This window comes from Cervus canadensis, chromosome 8 (assembly GCF_019320065.1).
Source record: "Cervus canadensis isolate Bull #8, Minnesota chromosome 8, ASM1932006v1, whole genome shotgun sequence".
NCBI classification, from domain to species: Eukaryota; Metazoa; Chordata; class Mammalia; order Artiodactyla; family Cervidae; genus Cervus; species Cervus canadensis.
In genome coordinates this window covers 63,535,665-63,555,450 of record NC_057393.1, presented here as the reverse complement: position 1 = coordinate 63,555,450, position 19,786 = coordinate 63,535,665, and the positions used below count along the sequence as shown (strand labels likewise).

Sequence of the window (19,786 nt, the reverse complement as noted above, 5' to 3'; positions counted from 1 at the left end):
CATAACATTAACAAAGTTGTTACCACATGCACATTAAAATATGTTTTAATAGTATTTAATTGTATCCCATCATCTGGACTAAGGGCATATTGGGAAATAAGTTGTTTTGTTTTCTTTCCCCACATAAATTATTAAATTGTCATTGTTAATTTTGGCTCTTGCCCAGTTGACTTCCACCCTGTGCTTAAGGTGGAGACATGATTTTGTCATCTTAGGAAAAAGTAAATGCTTAAGCTTGTTTAGCACAAGGTTAAGAAAACACTTTAAAATTGTAGATGTGAATATAACTTTGTTTCTTTAAAAAATTTTAATATAGGATTCTCTGTTTTAGGTAAAGTAACTGTATACATGATTTTGGAATATCTCTGTTGCTGTTTTTCTGCCCTATTGTAGTATCTAAAAAAATTACTGCATTACAAGAACTGTGAAGTTTTTAGCTAAAAATTTCAGACTTGGTAGTTTTAAAAATTCATCTCTTGGTTTTCAGTATCATAGGATTGTTCCAGGAGGGAAGCTAAAAAAAAAAAAGAGTATACGCTTCTCTTTTCTAGTAGTCTACCTTTTTTCCTCCATCATGCAATAAGAAATTCTGAGAACCATAATTATTATGCAAATATTTAATATCAAATAATAATGTAGAACGAAGAGTTTGAGGCTTACTATACCTTTAGGTTGGACTTAACATTATTAGTATTATTATTATATGTTTTTAGAATTCACATATAGTTGACTTACAGTGTTGTGCAGACCACAATTATTCTCAGTCGTAGTTAAGGTTCTATCCTGTTTATAAATACATGGGTGAATTTTACAGACTTCCTTGGGTGTTTCCTTAATGTTTGACATCTGTTTCAAGTCCCTCGCTGTTTAATTTAAATGAAATCTTCATTTGTACTCATGTGTATGGAGAATAACTTTCTGTAGATCAAGTACTTTTCAAGATTCTTATTTTCTTCCCAAGGTTAAGTAATGATTTTTCTGAGTACTTTTAACTTCTTAAAAAAAAAAAAAAAAACTCTGTCCTGGATCTCTTCCAAATTATTTTCTTCCTTTTCTCTTATTGAAGAGATTGTAGAAAGTGTTAATCATCAAATGGTAGGGTTGGTGTGCAGGGAAAGGATTTCTTTAAGAGTTCTTACAATTGATATATCCCATTGTTACGTTAGCCTTTCATCATGTTAATCATAAAATGGTAGGCTCAGTGTGTAGGGAAAGGATTTAAGAGTTCTTATAGTTGGTATTGTTATGTTAGCCTTTCACCAGTGTTTTTATATTTGTTATGTCTTCATTTAATTATAATCTCCAAGTGGGTTCTGAAATTTATTGTCAAGGAGTTTTATATATATTTTTTCTTTGCAACCAGAAATTGTCAGTGAGTGTACTTGATTGTCACTGTACCATTGGTTGATTGCTTGTTATTTATAGGTCTCATAGCAGAGCTTTTTTGGTTTGGGAATTAGGTGGTCAACCTAGAAGTTCTTTGGGGCTTTCCTGGTAGCTCAGCTAGTAAAGAATCTGCCTGCAATGCAGGAGACCCTGGTTCAATTTCTGGTTGGGAAGATGCCCTGGAGAAGGGATAGGCTACCCACTCCAGTACTATGACCAATATTAAAAATACCAGAGAACTGCAATGGGGTAAATATTTTCATATTATTTAATATGTAACCCATATTAATGCTATTCATTTACAGTTTCTTTAGCTGTCTATGTTATAGTTGACCCTCAAGGATAGACTGATGTTTTTCTTTGACTTTATTATTAAATGTATCATATATAATTAACCATATACCCACCACCTAGATTTTATCATTGACATTTTACTCTACTTACTTTTTTACCTATCCATTCTTTTGTCCATCCATGACTTCATCTGCTTTTTGAATGCATCTTAAAAGTAAGTTGCAGACATCAGTATGTTTCCCTGTAAGTATTTCAACATACATAGCATCACCTAGAGTTCAGTCCTTTAAAGTTTTTTGTATTTACATACATTTTCATACATTGAAACACACAAATCTTCAGTGTACATGTGCTGAGTTTTGACAGATGCATGAATGTTTGTAACCCAGTTTTCTATCAAGATCTAGAACATTATCATCACCCCAGAGAATTCTTCCCTTATTCCTCTTTGTAGTCACTTTCTGCTCCTACCCTCTGAGAGGAACCATTATTATGATTCTTTTTCAACTATAAATTAAGGTTATCCTATTCTGAAATTTCTTACTAATGGAATCACATGTCTATTCTGCTTTATATAGTGCTTCTTTCACTCAGTATAATGTTTTTAGATTCTTTCATGTTGTATGAATTAATTAATTTCTTTTTATTGCTTATCAACATTCCATGGTTTATCTGTTCTCTTATTGGTGGACATCTAGGCCGTTTCATTTTGGCTGCTATGAATAAAGTTGCTGTTAATATTTTTGGACAAGTCTTTTGGTGAACGTGTTTTCATTTCTCAAGGAAAATTACTCAGGAGTAGATTTCCTGCTGAGTCACTAGGATATAGGGTAACATTATATTTGGTTCTATAAGGAACGACTAGATTTTCTTCAGAAGCAGAACTGTTTTACATTCCTAACAGCGATATATGAGAGTTCTAGTTGCTCTACATCCTCATCAACATTTGGTGTTCGATGGTCTTGCTAATTTTAGGTATTCTGGTGGATATGTAGTTGCATTTCACTGTGGTTTAATTTTCATTTCTGTGGTGACTATTGCTGTTGAGCATTTTTTCATTTGCTTATTGGCCATATTTATTTTCTTCGGTGAAGAATCTGTAAAATCTTTTGCTGATGAAAAACATTGAATTGTTTTGTCTTTTTATTGAGGAGTGGTTGAAATTCTGTATATATTCTAGTTAGCAGTCTATGTCAGCTGTATGTTTTACAATTTTCTTCTCCAGTCCCAGGCATACCTTTTTTCCTTAATAGTTTCTTTTGATAAGCAAGTTTTAAATTTTTATAAAGTCTGATTTATCAATTTTTGCCTTTATGATTATTGCTTTCTATGTTCATCTAAAAAACTTTTGCCTGCCCTCAATTTATGAAGATACTCTTATATTTTTCTTAAAAACTGTGATTTGAGCTTTTTTTGTTTAGGTCTGTGATCTGTTATGTGTTAATATTTGTCTATGATGTGAGGTAGATGTTGAGGTTCATTTTTCTTTACCTGAATGAATATCTAGTTACTTCAGCACCATTTGCTGAATAGACTTTACTTGTCCACTGAATTGCTTTAATGCCCTTGCTGAAAATCAAATAACCTTAGAAATATGGATTTATTCTGTTCTGTTGATTTACTTGTCACTCTTTATGCCAGTAACACAGTATAGTAAATATTGAATTGAAGTCAGTTTCTGTAAGTCCTTCAACTTTGTTCTTTTATGAGATTACTTTGGATATACTAGATCCTTTACATTGCCTTTTATTTTAGAATCAGCTTATCAATTTCCTCACAGAGACCTTTTGGGATTATCCTGAGGATGTTGAATCTATTTCAGAGAGAAGCAACATCTTAACAGTGTTTAATTCTTCTTTAATTACTCTTGGCAGTGTGTTGTAGTTCTCAGTGAAGAAGTTTTGCTTGACTTTAGGCCCATGAATTTTAATACCACCCTTTATGACTGTGAATTTAGAAACAAAATATTGAGGGTTTCACATTATATTTTCACCTTGAATGTGTTAAATTTGGATAGATGATTTTTTCTTCTCACAATGGAAAATCTTCTGTATTTGCATTTTTCTTGTAGATTTTTATTTCTCTTTGAATATATTATATAATAATTATTTTTATAAGTTAACATTTATCACTAAAAGTATATTGGAGTTACTATTTTTCTACCATTTCTCCATAATTAGCTGTGTAGGAAAATTAGGTATGTTCCTAATCTTTGCCAGTTGTGGTTAAAATGAATATTATTAGGCCATTCCAGAGACTGGAAAAGAGAGGTAGGTATTTAGCTCAAATTTGTCATAATTAGTAGAGAAACTCTTCAAGGTGTGTAGTGTGATGAAAGATGAATAGCTCAAATTTTTAATTTAATGAAAATGCTCTACAAAAATTGTATGATATGACAGGAAAATACATTTTATTGATTGAAGCAGATTTTTTGGTCAGACTTTTCTTTTGTCACTATTTAGCTGATGCTAAAGCTGAAACCCCAATACTTTGGCCACCTCATGCGAAGAGTTGACTCATTGGAAAAGACCCTGATGCTGGGAGGGATTGAGGGCAGGAGGAGAAGGGGACGACAGAAGATGAGATGGCTGGATGGCATCACCGACAGGATGGGCATGAGTTTGAGTAAATTCCAGGAGTTGGTGATGGACTCCAGGCCTTCAGGGAGGCCTGGCGTGCTGCGACTCATGGGGTCGCAAAGAGTCGGACACGGACACGACTGAGCGACTGAACTGAACTGAACTGAACATTAAAAAATTGCACGTTTTCTAGGTTACTCTTTGCTTTACTTTCTTTATTTAAATTTAAAAAAGATGTTGGAAAGGAGTCTAGAATCTTATTAGGATTTAAATGACCTGTGTTTTAATACTTAATGTATACACATTTTACAGAAAAAACAAATTTTTCAACTGTCTTAAAAGGCAAGTGCCATACTCTTGGATTAATCTTAAATGATTTATTCTCTTTTTCCAGTGCAATTCAATAGTTAACTGTATAGAATATCATGCAGTTGTTAACATGTTTTTAGGAAAATATTTAATATCATGATGATTAAGTAATTGAAAAAGCTTGCCTACAGATATCGTAGAAGAGAACTGTAGTAGAATAGTAGATCTGTGGGTGATAGGATTATGGGTGAATTTTGTTTTTTTTCCTTGTCCTTTTATGTGTGTTTTAAATCTTCCCTAATGGGTTGTGTTAATTCTGTAACCAGAAAAAAGAAAGAATTGAAAGAAGTGATAAATTCCCTAAATGTAAATTGGTTATTAAATATATTATCTGTTTCAGGATGAACTTTTTCAGCTTTATGATCATAATTGGTAATCTAAGTTAGGAAAAATAAAAATGAGGGTCTAAAGGTTGAAATGACACAACTTAATTTTTTCTAGTGTAACATGAAGTCTTCTTTCTTAATAAATAGTGCTTATGCACCAAGGATCTTAAACTTGTTAGTACATGCTTGATTGATTTGGCATTGGTTGATTATCTTAATTCTTTTGGCTGCTGGTTCTCTGTAGTTTTTGACCTGCACACCTGAGAAAACTTTCAGCTGGGTTCGCCGCTGTCAGAGCAGAATATTAATTTAAAAAAACTCAGCAGCAGCCCTTCATGAAAGCTGCTTATAAGTAATTTCATTTGTATTTTATACTTAAAATACCTGAGATCTCTTTATGTTTTAAGACCAAGCTTTTAAAAATATCATTAAGAGGTGTAGCTATAAAACAAATAGAATTATCCAAATTAATAATTCCATGCTTTATTCCTATAAAACAATATTATTTGCTTCTTAATTATAATCTCAAAATCTTGATTTAAATTGTAGAAATGCAACATTAAATTAACTGACCTGCATTAATTCTTTGCATGCCAATAGAGTATAATAACTAATTGTTTTGATATTACTTTGTGGTAAATATTAAGTATGCTTTTATTTAAAATATTCTTAGTACCCCAAATGTCATAATTCAGACTCCATATACGTTTAGTCACTTGTGCTACTCACTTGTACTTGATATTTCCTTGTTTGGGGAAGACTGACATGCACAAAACAGGGAAGATTGGTCAGCAACGAAAGTGACACTTGTTTGTTTTCAGCATAATGACTTTTCTCAAGTTGCTGTTTTTCTGTGTACTGAATATACTGCAAGGTGATTTTTAAGTAGGGAAGGCCAAGAAATTAAATGATCTGATTAATCCAAAACTGTAGAATTTATACTTTGCACTGAATGTGATCCAATAATGAACTGGTTTCATTAGTCTACAACAGATTTTTCTCAGTCTTCTAGAGTTTTAGTTTTCTAGCTGGAAATACTTAAATGAGAAAAATATCACTATTTCATTTAATAAGTATTTTTTCACCTGCTTACATGAAAACATGTTCAGCCCTTGGAGACAATCAATAGCACCTGATATGCTCCTAAATTCATTATTATTAATGGTGTGACTTAGTAATTCTTTGAAAATATCAGGATTGTTTTGTAAGAGCAATATAAGAATGTTTGCCTGTAAAGCTGATAGATTTTGTTCATCACAAATGCCAAAGAGGAAGAAGAAAGCCTGGGAAGTGGAAAGTCAAAACTGAAATAAAGAACATCTAGGACCAGCAACGAGGTTACATGGTTAGTGTTTAATATCTTTTACGTTATAGAATTCAAGATTGTAGAAATGAGCCCTAGAATTGGGTTACCCTGCCCCTTAATGACAGCATTGGACCGGAATCCAAATCTCCTGATTCCCAATTAAATGCTTTTTCTATCATACCAAGCAGCTCCTTGAGAATATGATTTTTTTTTAAATAAAAGGGATTAATACTCATTGGCAGATTCACTGATTATAATGAACTCAACTGAATCAAGGCTCAGAGGCTAATTAATTTTACAGTATTATGGTTTTAGAAACCACCTTGGACTCACTGAGTGAGTTGAGGACAGTCAGTCAAATAAATGCTACGTGTATCTGAATTCCAAATGCAAGGCACTTATTCTTCCAAGAAGAGGGTATAATACAAAGCTTTTTGGCCAACTTGATTCTAAAAACTTTTAGAGAAGTTTACAAAATGTCAAATTTGTACTTGTAATTTAGTTTCATTATATACATTTTACAATCACATATTATGTGAAATGATATTAAAATTGTTTTTTTTTACTTGTCATTTGTTTGAATATCCAGAATTTTCATAATCTAATCACCACTAGAACTGTTTTCTCTAGAACACAGCAATCTTCTTTGATCCAAGGTGTTTGATTTTGTGTATGATACTTTCATAGGACATTTTGTTCTAAGCCACCAATGCCTCTTACATGGGAAACATTTTTGTTGTTGTTTGGGAAATATTTTTTAATTGATTTTTTAATATGTAGTCATGATCTTTGTAGAGTAACTATTCACTATATTGCTTTTTAAGTTGATATTTAAAAGTTGCCATATAATAACATTACCATGTGTGCTTCTGAAGCTGTGCCTCCAGGAATAAGTACTAAATGTATGTTCAGATTCTTTGTTCCTTTTTTTTCTTTTTTAAACTAATCAGGCGACTTTTGTCAGAATCCCAAACTAGCATTGACTGAATTTATTTCAGGCAACTACAAATGGTTCTAAACTAATCTGTAACCAGAGTTCACCCTTCTGGTGAATTTTTGACTGTGTGTGTTATCACTTTAGAATTCTAGAATTTCATAGTTTCTTCTTATCTGTTATACCTGGATTATGAAGCGTTTGAAATGTTTGTGTAAATATTTTATTGTTTAAAAGAAAATTATTAGGCCTGTCATAAAGGAGAAGAACTCATTACAAGAGACAATTTTAGTATTAGGCTTGGTCATATATGTATATGTTAGATGAATGAAAAATGTATGTTATTAGTGGTGAAACCTTAAAAGCCTCAAAGGATTTATTCTAAATTGCCACCTTTTGTTTTGATGAAATATACGGTGCTCTAGACTTAGTGTTAGAAGAAACTGGGTTTATATATGTTTTGCTACAGATTGTGACCTTGGTGTATCAGTTAAGACTCGGTTCCACTGTGAGTAATAAGAAATAAGAAACCTATTATAGGGAGTAAACCTTATTCATTGTGAGAAAAAACTAGGGAAATAAAGGGCCAAAAAGGATTAGAGGAAAATCACAAACCAGTCCTGGTGTGTGGGTTAAGGAATTGGAGCTTTCAGGAAGCAACTAGGCACGCCCAGCTGCTGGAGTGAACAGTGAAGAGAGTTGGTGCTTTGTTGGCTCTCTGAAGCTACTACTTCTGTGTGTTTTCAGTGGGGGATTTGGTGATGAGTTTGGGCTTGGTTGGGAAGGTGAGCTGGAGGTGGAGTGGGGATAAATAAGAATAAGTTGGAATTCTACCCATACCTTTCTGTCTTCACTACCTCTAAACCAGTAGCTGCCTTTGGAGTGAAATGGATGATGTTTTACTTGTACCTCCCAAATTGTACATAAATTTCTCTTGTAGTTAATCCCAACCTAAAACCACACAGGGAAGAGAATTCTGGGAAATGTAGTTTTAGTTGGTATGCTACCATAGTTGGGTTAATCAATTCATCTCCTGAATATAACCTCCTCATTTGTAAAATAAAGATACTTTTGCTATATCTTGTTAGGTTTAATGAGGATTAGATGAAATTATATATGTGAAATATATACTGGAGCCTGGTGGGCTAAGTCCATGGGGTCGCAAAGAGTTGGACATGATTGAGCACAGGCTGCACATATATGTGAAAATGTTTTTGAACTATAAGGGACCATAAAGGTTAGTTGTGAAGTAGGTTTTTTTGAGTATGATAATGTTCACAAAAATACTCTTGAACTAGCTTCTGCTCTTAGGGAAGCTTAGCTGTCTCTCACATGTCATTGTGGGCTAAGATTTCATTATAACCCATTAAGTAAATAGTTTCTTTAACTACTTCTCTTTTAGTCTATTCTGTAATTCCTCTGAATATAGTTTCTGAGTTTCAGTCATAAAATTGTTCAGAAAAAAATGGTCGTAGTCTTTTTTTGCTTTCTACCTCTTTGGTTTTTTTAGTGGGGAAGGATAAGATACCTGAAATTTTATCCAGAGCTTTTTAGTTCAAGTGAAGTTCATTGATCTTTTGTTGCAGATAATTTACATGAAGTAAAATACGATGCTGTAAAGAGAAATATTGCATAGGAACCTGGAATGTTAGGTCCATGAATCAAGGCAAATTGAAAGTGGTCAAACAGGAGATGGCAAGAGTGAATGTCGATATTTTAGGAATCAGTGAGCTAAAATGGACCAGAATGGGTGCATTTAACTCAGATGACCATTATATCTACTACTGTGGGCAAGAATCCCTTTTAGAAGAAAAGGAGTAGGCATCATAGTCAACAAAAGAGTCTGAAATGTGGTACTTGGATGCAGTCTCAAAAATGACAGAATGATCTCTGTTCATTTCCAAGGCAAACCATTGATTATCACAATAATCCAAGTCTATGTCCCTACCAATAATGCTGAAGAAGCTGAAGTTGAGTGGCTCTATGAAGACCTACAGACCTTCTAGAACTAACACACCAAAAAAGATGTCCTTTTCATTATAGGGGACTGGAATGCAAAAGTAGGAAGTCAAGAAACACCTGGAGTAACAGGCAAATTTGGTCTTGGAGTACAGAATGAAGCAGGGCAAAGGCTAATAGAATTTTGCCAAGAGAACCCACTGGTCATAGCAAACACCCTCTTCCAGCAACACAAGAGAAGACTCTACACATGAACATCACCAGATGGTCAATACCAAAATCAAATTGATTATATTCTTTGCAGCCAAAGATGAAGGTTTATACAGTCAGCAAAAAACAAGACCGGGAGCTGACTGTGGCTCAGATCATGAACTCCTTATTGCCAAATTCAGACTTAAATTGAAGAAAGTGGGGAAAAACACTAGGCCATTCAGGTATGACCTAAGTCAAATCCCTTACAACTATACAGTGGAAGTGACAAATAGATTCAAGGGATTAGATCTGATAGAGTGCCTGAAGAACTATGGACGGAGGTTCATGACATTGTACAGGAGGTGGTGATGAAGACCATCCTCAAGAAAAAGAAATGCAAACAGGCAAAATGGTTGTCTGAGGAGGCCTTACAAATAGCTGAGAATAGAATAGAAGTGAAAGGCAAAGGAGAAAAGGAAAGATATACCCATCTGAATGCAGAGTTCCAAAGAATAGCAAGGAGCGATAAGAAAGCCTTCCTCAGAGATCATTGCAAAGAAACAAAGGAAAACAATAGAATGGGAAAGACTAGAGATCTCTTCAAGAAAATTGCAGAGGCCAAGGGAACATTTCATGCAACGATGGGCACAATACAAGACAGAAATGGTATGGGCCTAACAGAAGCAGAAGATATTAAGAAGAGATGGCAAGAATACACAGAAGAACTATACAAAAATGATCTTCATGACCCCTAACCCAGATAATCACGATGGCGTGATCACTCACCTAGAGCCAGACATCCTGGAATGTGAAGTCGAGTGGGCCTTGGGAAAGCATCACTTCGAACAAAGCTAGTGGAGGTGATGGAATTCCAGTTGAGCTATTTCAAATCCTAAAAGACGATGCTGTGAAAGTGCTGCACTCAATATGCCAGCAAATCTGGAAAACTCAGCAGTGGCCACAGGACTGGAAAAGGTCACTCTTCATTCCAATCCCAAAGAAAGTCAATGCCAAAGAATGCTCAAACTACCGCACAATTGCACTCAACTCACATGCTAGCAAAGTAATGCTCAAAATTCTCCAAGCCAGGTTTCAGCAATTTGTGAACCGTGAACTTCCAGATGTTCAAGCTGGATTTAGAAAAGGCAGAGGAACCAGAGATCAAATTGCCAACATCCGCTGGATCATTGAAAAAGTTAGAGAGTTCCAGAAAAACATCTATTTCTGCTTTATTGACTATGCCAAAGCCTTTGATTGTGTGGATCACAACAAACTGGAAAATTCTGAAAGAGATGGGACTACCAGACCACCTGACCTGCCTCCTGAGAAATCTGTTTGCAGGTCAAGAAGCAACAGTTAAGAACTGGACATGGAACAACAGACTGGTTCCAAATTGGGAAAGGAGTATGTCAAGGCTGTGTATTGTCACCCTGCTTATTTAACTTATCTGCAGAGTACATCATGCAAAATGCTGGGCTGGAAGAAGCACAAGCTGGAATCAAGACTGCCAGGAGAAATGTCAATAACATCCAATACGCAGATGACACCACCCTTATGGCAGAAAGCGAAGAAGAACTAAAGAGCCTCTTGATGAAAGTGAAAGGGGAGAGTGAAAAAGCTGGCTTAAAGCTCAACATTCAGAAAACTAAGATCATGGCATCTGGTCCCATCACTTCATGGCACATAGATGGGGAAACAATGGAAACAGTGAGAGACTTTATTTTGGGGGGTCCAAAATCACTGCAGATGGTGATTGCAACCATGAAATTAAAAGACGCTTTCTCCTTGGAAGAAAAGCTATGACCAACCTAGACAGCATATTAAAAAGCAGAGACGTTACTTTACCAGCAAAGGTCTGTCTAGTCAAAGCTATGGTTTTTCCAGTAGTCGTGTATGGGTGTGAGAGTTAGACTATAAGAAAGCTGAGCCCCAAAGAACGGATGCTTTTGAACTGTGGTGTTGCAGAAGACTGTTGAGAGTCCCTTGGACTGCAGGGAGATCCACCCATCCATCCTAAGGGAAATCAGTCCTGAATACTCATTGGAAAAACTGATGCTGAAGCTGAAACGCCATGCGAAGAACTGACTCATTTGAAAAAATCCTGATGCTGGGAAAGACTGAAGGCAGGAGAAGGGGACGACAGAAGAACAGATGGTTGGATGGCATCATTGACTCAATGGACATGAGTTAGAGTAAACTCTGGGAATTGGTGATGGAGAGGGAGGCCTGGCATGCTGTAGTCCATGGGGTCACAAAGAGTCAGACACGACTGAGTGACTGAACTGACTGAATTTACTTGACATCATTTTACTATGTGATATCAATGGAGTAAATATTTATTAGGGTCAACGTGTGTTTGAGAGAGTGGAAACTGCTGTGTTGAATTCTTTCTTCTTCTTGGTCTACAGCAGACAAGAATATTTTGAGAGTGGAGTTATGGCAGGTGTCAACTTGAAAAATAATGAAAGGGTTATGCTGACATGGTCTATAATTCCCTAAAAAATTGAGTCAACCTATTTGGAAACGATATGAATTTAGACGTTTCGGGGAAGTTTTAATGTCTGTTGGCAGCTAATGTAGCTCCTGAAAACTATTGACTATAATTAATATTTTCTCTATTCTCTATAATGATTTCTTTTTTGAAAACACTGAAAAATTTAAAAATTGAATAACATGAGTAAGGGACGAGAGCAGTATTTTAATTACTCTTATGTGCTAATTTAATCTTCACCACAACCCTACGAGATAGATATTATAATCATTCCCATTTTACAGGAAACTAAAGCTTGGAGAGATTCTATTACTTGTTTTATAGTAGGAAAGGATAGGCTCCGATTTGATTTCAGATTTTTTTTTTATTGCTTTTTACTTTGCCTAAGTTCAGTGACTTAAGAAAAAGAGTATTTAAAGAAATTCTTTAGAAAAATGATGTTATGTAAAGCAAACATTTACTTGACACACTGTGGTTGTGGTGGATGCTATATTTCATTAGTTTAATGTGATTTACCAGAGAAATACCATACTTTGTAGATAATATTGTGGTGTTTTGGGGGGTTGGGTGATGGCTAAGGTGTAAAAACTTTAGAGTATAATCCAAGTTTATGTTGATGAATAGAAATCTAATATTTCTAACTGAATAGGTCTTTTCTTGGCGTTCTATTATAAATTTTTTTCCTTGTGATGCTAGCTCCCTCTGTAGAACTTCATTAAGATTGCAACTTGGCTATTTCAATCATTTTGCGAAATGATTGAAACATTATCCAGAATACATTTTAAATTTTCCTTAAAAACTTTTGCTTTATATTCTAATCATTTCTGAGTGTTTTTTTTTTGTGTGTGTGTGTATGTGTGAAAATGTTACCTTTATAAAAAGTCTCACTTTGTATATACTAAATTTTAGTAGCAAGTACAAAGGGAAACCATCTTTCCCAAATATTCCTACGACTTTAATGTTTATTTAATTTGTTAAAGCCAGAGACACTTTTGATTTCTACTCTGTAGGGTCTGTGTTGGATAAGACCAGGGGAGATAGGAAAAAACCTGATGGAAGATTTGAAAAAAAAAGTTTTTTGCAAGTATAACTGGTTTCCATATATCATATTTTAAATTATCTTTTTAAAAGAGTTTTTTCAGTGTTAAATTGGATGAGAAAATGGTCACTAAGGGAAATTTGGGGGGAGGGGTCTTGCAGAAAGGACATGAACAAAATTTCTGCATGCTAGAAGGATTAATTTCTTTTCAAATTGAATTCAACAGAAAAATCCAAAGAAATGCAGGAAATACATACATAGTTTCCATAAACTTATGTTCTTGTGGGAAAATCCTTTGTTATCAAATCCTATCACCAATTTTCCTTTGTTGGAATGTGGAGACTTCTTTCACCACTACTTTTTCTCGTTTCTCTTCCAAAATATTGAGCTGTATAATTATCTCTTCAGGGAAGTTTTCCCCACTAGAATGAGGGCAAAGTGAATGTGCCTAGCTTCCAAAATAGAATTTGGAAAAATGGGCAAATTGATGTCAACTTTAAAGCTAGGGACATTATTAGGATGATGCATGGATCAGCTTTTGAACAGTTTTATAAGTTAATTATCTTTGAACCTTTTGTTAATTTTGAGAGTGTTTATTCGGTTAAAGTATAATATAGTTTATAGAAACACAGGTGTACATTATGGTGGCACAAAAAACATCAGGGCACAAGAAACACAGAAAACAGATTTTTATTTTTTTTATATTTGTTGAGCTTCACTGAATTTGATAACACAATTATTTGAAACAGTATAATTGAACTATTTTATTGATATAGCAATACTCTTCATAATCTTTTAAAAAAATTGAAATATAACTGATATAACATTGTATTAGTTTCAGATGTACAACATGATGATTCAATATATGTTTATTTTTTAATTAAGTGTATAGTTGATATACAATGTTAATTTCTATTGTACAGCAGAGTGATTCAGTTATATATGTATATATATACTTTTTTAGTATCCTTTTCCTTTATGGTTTATCACAAGATTTTGAAGATATGTGTGTATATTGTAAAATGATCACATCTAGTTAACATCATCACCAACATAGGTGCAGATATTTTTCCTGTGGTGAGAAGTTTTAAGATCTACTCTGTTAGCAACTTTCAACTGTCTGTATTCTTTTTTTTCATATTTCTTCCTAGAATGTTACAGTAGCACCTTAGGACCACCTGCCTTATTCTCACCCCTTCTCATCAATTCACATTCTTTGTTTAATGTTTGTTGCAGTATTTTTTTTTTTTTTTCTGTCCTATTGATTGTCCACCTTTCTAAGAGACTAGTTTGTCCCATCTAGTTTGACCATGTTATTAAGGCACATTAATAGTTCTCTGTTGGCTGTTGGATGAATTTCTGTCTGCCTACTGCCAAAGAATGTTCAAACTACCACAAAGTGAAAAGTGAAAGTGAAGTCGCTCAGTCATGTCCGACTCTTTGTGACCCCAGGGGCTGTAGCCTTGCAGGTTCCTTCGTCCATGGGATTTTCCAGGCAAGAATACTGGAGTGGTTGGCCATTTCCTTCTCCAGGGGATCTTCCTGATTCAGGGATTGAACCCTGGTCTCCCACACTGCAGGCAAATTCTTTACCATCTGAGCCACCAGGGAATACATGCTAGCAAAGTAATGCTCAAAATCCTTCAAGTTAGGCCTCAGCAGTGTGTGAAAGGACAATTTCCAGATATACACGTTGGATTAAGATAAGGCAGAGGAATCAGGGATCAAATTGCCAACATTGTTCAATCATAGAAAAAGCTAGAGAATTCCAGGAAAACATCTACTTCTGCTTCTTTGACTATGATAAAGCCTTTGACTGTGTAGATCACAACAAACTGTGAAAAATTCTTAAAGAGATGGGAATACCAGACCACGTTACCTGCCTCCTAAGAAACCTGTTTGCAGGTCAAGAAGCAACAGTTAGAACTGGATATGGAATAACGGACTGGTTCAAAGTTGGGAAAGGAGTATATCAAGGCTGTATATTTTCATCCTGCTTATTTAACTTATATGCAGAGCACATCATGGGAAATGTCAGGCTGGATGAAGCACAAACTTGAATCAAGATTGCTGGCAGAAATATCAGTAACCTCAGATATGCAGATGACACCACACTAATTTCAGCAAGCAAAGAGGAATTAAAAAGCCTCTTGATGAAGGTGAAAAAGGGAGAGTGAAAAAGTTGGCTTAAACCTCAACATTCAAAAAATGAAGATCATGGCATCTGACCCCATCACTTTGTGGCAAATAGACTAGGGAAACAATGGAAACTGTGACAGACTTTATTTTCTTGGGCTCCAAAATGGCTGTGGATGGTGATTGCAGCCATGAAATTAAGAGATGCTTGCTTCTTGGAAGAAAAGCAATGACAAACCTAGACAGTGTATTAAAAAGCAGAGACATTACTTTGCCGACAAAGGTCCATATAGTCAAAGCTATGGTTTTTCCAATAGTCAGGGTATGGATGTGAGAGTTGGGCCATAAAGAAAGCTGAGCACCGAAGAATTGGTGCCTTCGAACTGTGTGGTGCTGGAGAAGACTCTTGAGAGTCCTTTGGGCAGCAAGGAGATCAAACTGGTCAATCCTAAAGGAAATCAACACTGAATATTCATTGAAAGGACTGACGCTGAAGTTACTATACTTTGGCCACCTGATGTGAAGAGCCGACGCATTAGGAAATACCCTGATTCTGGGAAAGATTGAAGGCAGGAAGGGAAGGGGATGACAGAGGATGAGCAGGCTGGTTGGCATCACTGATGGTTGGATGACATCATGGATGTGAGTTTGAACAAACTCTGGGAGATGAGAAAGGCCTGGGAAGCCTGATACGCTGCGGTACTTAGGGTCGGAAAGAGTTGGACAAGACTGAGGGACTGAACAATAACAACAGTGCATGACTTGGAAGCAGTTGATCTGAAACTGGGTTTCCCCCTTCAGTTTTATCACCTGCCAACAGCTTTCTTCTGCTTTAAGCTCCCTTAAGGAAATATATGGGGAGACAGTGGAAACAGTGTCAGACTTTATTTTTTGGGGTCCAAAAATCACTGCAGATGGTGACTGCAGCCATGAAATTAAAAGACGCTTACTCCTTGGAAGGAAAGTTATGACAAACCTAGATAGCATATTTAAAAGCAGAGACATTGTCAACAAAGGTCTGTCTGGTCAGGCTATGGTTTTTCCAGTGGTCATGTATGGATGTGAGGATTGGACTATAAAGAAAGCTGAGTGCCGAAGAATTGATGCTTTTGAACTATGGTGTTGCAGAAGACTCTTGAAGGTCCCTTGGACTGCAAGGAGATCAAACCAGTCAATCCTCAAAGAAATCAGTCCTGATTATTCCTTGGAAGGACTGATGCTGAAGCTGAAACTCCAATAGTTTGGCCACCTCATGTGAAGAACCAACTCATTGGAAAAGACCTTGATGCTGGGAAAGATTGAAGGCAGGAGGAAGAAGGGGACAACAGAGGATGATTGAATGGCATCTCCAGCTTGATGGACATGAGTCTGAGCAAGCTTCAGGAGTTAGTGATGGACAGGGAAGCCTGGTGTGTTGCAGTCCATGGGGTTGCCAAGAGTCGGACACGACCGAGCGACTGAACTGAACTGATTATATAAAAAATAAAATTTTTATATTAAAAATTGACGTTTCCTTCTTTTTAAACAAAGACCTCAAGGTTCTGAGGAGATGTTATCCTTAATGGCCTGAGAATAATGGTTAACTTCTTAGTAATTAAAGCAATGCTGTAATCCTGTTTCAGTTTTCAAGTATACTTTTGCTTGCTAATCAAGCCATTTTTTATTATTCATTTATAGTACTTTATAATGAGTCCCTATTGTTGTGCAATTTTCCCAAAATAGAGTTAATAAGGTAAATGTAGAAATTTATTTTAAAACTAAGGTGAGTAATATTCCATTGTGTATATGTACCATACCTTTCTTATCCGTTCGTCTGCTGATGGGCATCTGGTTGCTTCCATGTCCTGGCTATTATAAACAGTGCTGCAATGAACATTGGGGTACACGTGTCTCTTTCAGTTCTGGTTTCCTCGGTGTGTATGCCCAGGAGTGGGATTGCTGGGTCTTATGGCAGTTCTATTTCCAGGTTTTTTTACTCAGCCATTGAAAAGAATACATTTGAATCAGTTCTAATGAGATGGATAAAACTGGAGCCCATTATATAGAGTGAAGTAAGCCAGAAAGATAAACACTAATGTAATATACTAATACATATATATGGAATTAGAAAGATGGTAACGATATCCCTATATGCAAGGCAGAAAAAGAGACACAGATGTATAGAACAGACTTTTGGACTCTATGGGAGAAGGCAAGGGTGGGATGATCTGAGAGAATAGCATCGAAACATGTATATTATCAAGTGTGAAACATCACCAATCCAGGTTGGATGCATGAGACAAGTGCTCGGGGCTGGTACACTGGGATGACCCAGAGGGATGGGATGGGGAGGGAAGTGAGAGGGGGGGTTCAGGATGGGGAACACATGTAAATCCATGGCTGATTCATGTCAATGTATGGCAAAAACCACTATAATATTGTAAAGTAATTAGCCTTCAACTAATAAAAATTAATGGAAAAAAAACAAACAAACAAACTAAGGTGATATCCACCAGATGGTGCTATTTCACCTGTTTTGTTTGTGGGGAAAAGGAAAGATGAATATAGAAATTTTAAAAAAGTGTGTGGAAGATCTCAGCGCTTAGTGGAGAGAAGTATTCAAGTATTGTAAACTTATAGAATATAGAATAAGTTTACATATATAAGTTATAGTAATGTGTTTTAATAGAGTTATAGACCATTGCTACAGTTAATATGGCAGAGAACTTTGTATTTAGTGTAAAAATATTAGGTAGATATTCTTAAGTTTTACATAATGCGGTGCTATCAACTGTCATAGCTCCGTAAGCATGAAAGCAAAATTTATATTTCAGTTTTCTTTTTGTTTTGAAGTAAATAGTGTTACTGTCCAACTGAGTTACATTTACAGGTAAGGCAAACCTTTTGATTATTTGGTATATTCTTAAATACTTCTCAGATCGAGAAGAGAGGATTAAGCTTGAATTCATTATTTTTACAAAGGATAAAAATGATCCTCCTGTGTTAACTTGTGTATTACAAAGAAGGCAACTGTGTGGCACACTCGTCATTTAGATGCTGCAGTTGAGTGACTGACTATTCATTGTAGTTAAAATGGCTAGCTAATGAAATCTACTTTTCAGTGACATATGAAAGATCAGGCAGTGTTTCTAGGATTTTAATATACTTTACTTTTTCTGGCCTTACTATCACTCCGTATTTGTGCCTGGCCTTGAGATTGAAGCATAAAGGTGTATAGGTCCTGTTATAAGTATTTGCCAAAGGATTGTGCCAACAATGATTCTGTTTGCCTGTGTGAAATTAGAGGTTTAACTTGCATTTATTTCTTTTTTTTTTTTAATTTTTTAATTTTATTTATTTATTTATTTTTATTAGTTGGAGGCTAATTACTTCACGCATTTATTTCTTATATTTTACTTTTTTCTGTGGAAAGATACACATATTACTTTGTAGGGGAGGAAGATTTTTCCCTATACCTTTCAGGGTTATTTTGGTTGGTCTGTTAATTCAATTGTCAAAAGATTAAAGGAAAAAAACAAACAAACAAATTTAATTACTTATGTCTGGGATCCCCATAAAATCTGAAACCCAAGGGCAAGCCTGGCAGTTGAGGCCTTCTTGAGGTAAGGAATGGGATAGGGGCCTGGGGCTTTAAAGGGGAGGAGGTTTCTTTCCTTCTGCTAACCCTGGGGTTCTTCATTTCTTCCTTCTCTAATTGCTTTAGGTGTAGAGTTAGGTTATTTATTTGGCTTTTTTCTTGTTTCTTGATGTAAGCCTGTAATGCTATGAACCTTCCCCTTAGCACTGCTTTTACAGTGTCCCATAGGTTTTGGGTTGTTGTGTTTTCATTTTCATTCATTTCTATACATATTTTGATTTCTTTTTTGATTTCTTCTATGATTTGTTGGTTATTCAGAAGCGTGTTATTTAGCCTCCATATGTTTGAATTTTTAACAATTTTTTTCCTGTAATTGAGATCTAATCTTACTGCACTGTGGTCAGAAAAGATGACTGGAATGATTTCAATTTTTTTGAATTTTCCAAGACCAGATTTATGGCCCAGGATGTGATCTATTCTGGAGAAGGTTCCGTGTGTACTTGAGAAAAAGGTGAAGTTGATTGTTTTGGGGTGAAATGTCCTATAGATATCAATTAGGTCTAGCTGGTCCATTGTGTCATTTAAGGTTTGTGTTTCCTTGTTAATTTTCTGTTTAGTTGATCTATCCATAGTTGTGAGTGGGGTATTAAAGTCTCCCACTATTATTGTGTTACTATTAATTTCCTCTTTCATACTCGTTAGTGTTTGCCGTACATATTGCGGTGCTCCTATGTTGGGTGCATATATATTTATAATTGTTATATCTTCTTCTTTGATTGATCCTTTGATCATTATGTAGTGTCCTTCTTTGTCTCTTTTCACAGCTTTTATTTGAAAGTCTATTTTATCTGATATGAGTATTGCGACTCCTGCTTTCTTTTGGTCTCCATTTGCATGAAATATTTTTTTCCAGCCCTTCACTTTTAGTCTGTATGTGTCTCTTGTTTTGAGGTGGGTCTCTTGTAGACAGCATATATGGGGGTCTTGTTTTTGTATCCATTCAGCCAATCTTTGTCTTTTGGTTGGGGCATTCAACCCATTTACATTTAAGGTAATTATTGATAGGTGTGGTCCCGTTGCCATTTACTTTGTTGTTTTGGGTTCACGTTTATACAACCTTGCTGCATTTCCTGTCTAGAGAAGATCCTTTAGCATTTGTTGAAGAGCTGGTTTGGTGGTGCTGAATTCTCTCAGCTTT

At 35.4% G+C, this 19,786-nt stretch overlaps 1 protein-coding gene across 7 annotated transcripts in view; it reads left to right on the top strand.

Moving 5' to 3' along the window:
• The window catches only part of ADK (adenosine kinase), a 591,696-nt gene that overhangs the window by 73,760 nt on the left and 498,150 nt on the right, over positions 1 to 19,786 (top strand). The gene's annotated exons all lie outside the window — the stretch shown is intronic.